Genomic DNA, 3,989 nt, shown 5'->3' with positions numbered 1-3,989 from the left:
GGGTTAGGGTTAGGGTTAGGGTTAGCGTTAGGGTTAGGGTTAGGGTTAGGGTTAGGGTTAGCGTCAGGGTTAGGGTTAGGGTTAGCATTAGCTTTAGGGTTAGGGTTAGGTTAAGCGTTAGCCTTTGGGTTAGGGTTAGGTTTAGGGTTAGCATTAGGGTTAGGGTTAGGGTTAGGGTTAGGGTTAGCGTTAGGGTTAGGGTTAGGATTAGGGTTAGGTTTAGGGTTAGGGTTAGGGTTAGCATTAGGGTTAGGGTTAGGGTTAGGGTTAGCGTTAGGGTTAGGTTTAGCGTTAGCGTTAGGGTTTAGGTTAGGGTTAGGGTTAGAGTTAGCGTTAGTGTTAGGGTTAGGGTTAGCGTTAGGTTTAGGGTTAGGGTTAGGGGTAGGTTTAGGGTTAGGGTTAGGGTTAGGGTTAGGGTTAGCCTTAGGGTTAGGGTTAGGGTTAGCGTTAGGGTTAGGGTTAGGGTTAGCGTTAGGGTTAGGGTTAGGGTTAGTGTTAGGGTTAGGGTTAGCGTTAGGGTTAGGGTTAGCGTTAGCGTTAGAGTTAGGGTTTCGTTAGCGTTAGGGTTAGGGTTAGGGTTAAGGTTATGGTTAAGGTTAGCGTTAGTGTTAGGGTAAGGGTTAGGGTTAGGGTTTGCGTTAGGGTTAGGGTTAGGGTTAGCGTTAGGGTTAGGGTTAGGGTTAGGGTTAGCGTTAGGGTTAGGTTTGGGGTTAGGGTTAGCGTTAGGGTTAGGGTTAGCGTTAGGGTTAGGTTTAGCGTTACGGTTAGGGTTAGGGTTAGGGTTAGCGTTAGGGTTAGGGTTAGGGTAGGGTTAGGGTTAGCGTTAGCGTTAGGGTTAGGGTTAGCATTAGCGTTAGGGTTAGGGTTAGCGTTAGGGTTAGGGTTAGCGTTAGGGTTAGGGTTAGGTTTAGGGTTAGGGTTAGGATTAGGGTTAGGTTTAGGGTTAGCGTAAGGGTTAGGGTTAGGGTTAGCGTTAGGTTTAGGGTTAGAGTTAGGGTTAGGGTTAGGGTTAGCGTTAGGGTTAGGGTTAGGGTTAGGGTTAGCGTTAGCGTTAGGGACAGGGTTAGGGTTAGGGTTAGCGTTAGGGTTAGGTTTAGCGTTAGGATTAGGGTTCTCGTTAGAGTTAGGGTTAGGTTTTGGGTTAGGGTTAGGGTTAGCGTTAGGTTTAGGGTTAGCGTTAGCGTTAGGGTTAAGATTAGGGTTAGGGTTAGCGTTAGGGTTAGGTTTAGTGTTAGGGTGAGGGTTACGGTTAGGGTTAGCGTTAGGGTTATGGTTAGGGTTAGGGTTAGGGTTAGGGTTAGCGTTAGGGTTAGCGTTAGCGTTAGGGTTAGGGTTATGGTTAGGGTTAGGTTTACGGTTAGCGTTAGGGTTAGGGTTAGGTTTAGGGTTAGCGTTAGCGTTAGGCATAGGGTTAGGGTTAGGGATAGGTTTAGGGTTAGCGTTAGGGTTAGGGTTAGGGTTAGGTTTAGCATTAGCGTTAGCTTTAGGGTTAGGGTTAGCGTCAGGGTTAGGGTTAGGGTTAGCGTTAGGGTTAGGGTTAGGGTTAGCATTAGGGTTAGTTTTAGAGTTAGGGTTAGGGTTAGGGTTAGCGTTAGGGTTAGTGTTAGGGTTAGGGTTAGGGTTAGGGTTAGGGTCAGGGTTAGGGTTAGGGTTAGCGTTAGCTTTAGGGTTAGGGTTAGGGTAAGCGTTAGGCTTCGGGTTAGGGTTAGGGTTAGGGTTAGGGTTAGCATTAGGGTTAGGGTTAGGGTTAGGGTTAGGGTTAGGGTTAGCGTTAGGGTTAGGGTTAGGATTAGGGTTAGGTTTAGGGTTAGGGTTAGGGTTAGCATTAGGGTTAGGGTTAGGGTTAGGGTTAGCGTTAGGGTTAGGTTTAGCGTTAGCGTTAGGGTTTAGGTTAGGTTTAGGGTTAGAGTTAGCGTTAGTGTTAGGGTTAGGGTTATCGTTTGGTTTAGGGTTAGGGTTAGGGGTAGGGTTAGGGTTAGCGTTAGGGTTAGGGTTAGGGTTAGCTTTAGGGTTAGGGTTAGGGTTAGCGTTAGGGTTAGGGTTAGGGTTAGCGTTAGGGTTAGGGTTAGGGTTAGTGCTAGGGTTAGGGTTAGCGTTAGGGTTAGGGTTAGCGTTAGCTTTAGAGTTAGGGTTAGCGTTAGCGTTAGGGTTAGGGTTAGGGTTAGGGTTAGGGTTAGGGTTAGGTTTATGGTTAAGGTTAGCGTTAGAGTTAGGGTTAGGATTAGGGTTAGGTTTAGGGTTAGGGTTAGGGTTAGCATTAGGGTTAGGGTTAGGGTTAGGGTTAGCGTTAGGTTTAGGTTTAGCGTTAGCGTTAGGGTTTAGGTTAGGGTTAGGGTTAGAGTTTGCGTTAGTGTTAGGGTTAGGGTTAGCGTTAGGTTTAGGGTTAGGGTTAGGGGTAGGTTTAGGGTTAGGGTTAGGGTTAGGGTTAGGGTTAGCCTTAGGGTTAGGGTTAGGGTTAGCGTTAGGGTTAGGGTTAGGGTTAGCGTTAGGGTTAGGGTTAGGGTTAGTGTTAGGGTTAGGGTTAGCGTTAGGATTAGGGTTAGCGTTAGCGTTAGAGTTAGGGTTTCGTTAGCGTTAGGGTTAGGGTTAGGGTTAGGGTTATGGTTAAGTTTAGCGTTAGGGTTAGGGTAAGGGTTAGGGTTAGGGTTTGCGTTAGGGTTAGGGTTAGGGTTAGCGTTAGGGTTAGGGTTAGGGTTAGGGTTAGCGTTAGGGTTAGGTTTAGGGTTAGGGTTAGCGTTAGGGTTAGGGTTAGCGTTAGGGTTAGGTTTAGCGTTAGGGTTAGGGTTAGGGTTAGGGTTAGCATTAGCGTTAGCTTTAGGGTTAGGGTTAGGGTTAGCGTTAGGGTTAGGGTTAGGGTTAGCGTTAGGGTTAGGGTTAGGGTTAGTGTTAGGGTTAGGGTTAGCGTTAGGATTAGGGTTAGCGTTAGCGTTAGAGTTAGGGTTTCGTTAGCGTTAGGGTTAGGGTTAGGGTTAGGGTTATGGTTAAGTTTAGCGTTAGGGTTAGGGTAAGGGTTAGGGTTAGGGTTTGCGTTAGGGTTAGGGTTAGGGTTAGCGTTAGGGTTAGGGTTAGGGTTAGGGTTAGCGTTAGGGTTAGGTTTAGGGTTAGGGTTAGCGTTAGGGTTAGGGTTAGCGTTAGGGTTAGGTTTAGCGTTAGGGTTAGGGTTAGGGTTAGGGTTAGCATTAGCGTTAGCTTTAGGGTTAGGGTTAGGGTTAGGGTTAGCGTCAGGGTTAGGGTTAGAGTTAGGGTTAGGGTTAGCGTTAGGGTTAGGGTTAGGGTTAGCGTTAGGGTTAGGGTTAGGGTTAGGGTTAGGGTTAGCGTTAGGGTTAGGGTTAGGGTTAGCGTTAGGGTTAGTTTTAGAGTTAGGGTTAGGGTTAGGGTTAGGGTTAGCGTTAGGGTTAGGGTTAGGGTTAGGGTTAGGGTTAGCGTCAGGGTTAGGGTTAGGGTTAGCATTAGCTTTAGGGTTAGGGTTAGGGTAAGCGTTAGCCTTTGGGTTAGGGTTAGGTTTAGGGTTAGCATTAGGGTTAGGGTTAGGGTTAGGGTTAGGGTTAGCGTTAGGGTTAGGGTTAGGATTAGGGTTAGGTTTAGGGTTAGGGTTAGGGTTAGCATTAGGGTTAGGGTTAGGGTTAGGGTTAGCGTTAGGGTTAGGTTTAGCGTTAGCGTTAGGGTTTAGGTTAGGGTTAGGGTTAGAGTTAGCGTTAGTGTTAGGGTTAGGGTTAGCGTTAGGTTTAGGGTTAGGGTTAGGGGTAGGTTTAGGGTTAGGGTTAGGGTTAGGGTTAGCCTTAGGGTTAGGGTTAGGGTTAGCGTTAGGGTTAGGGTTAGGGTTAGCGTTAGGGTTAGGGTTAGGGTTAGTGTTAGGGTTAGGGTTAGCGTTAGGGTTAGGGTTAGCGTTAGCGTTAGAGTTAGGGTTTCGTTAGGGTTAGGGTTAGGGTTAGGGTTAGGGTTATGGTTAAGGTTAGCGTTAGTGTTAGGGTAAGGGTTAGGGTTAGGGT

The sequence above is a fragment of the Tenrec ecaudatus genome, unplaced genomic scaffold (genome assembly GCF_050624435.1).
Source record: "Tenrec ecaudatus isolate mTenEca1 unplaced genomic scaffold, mTenEca1.hap1 Scaffold_627, whole genome shotgun sequence".
Taxonomy (NCBI): domain Eukaryota; kingdom Metazoa; phylum Chordata; class Mammalia; order Afrosoricida; family Tenrecidae; genus Tenrec; species Tenrec ecaudatus.
Note: the sequence above shows the minus strand (reverse complement) of the source record.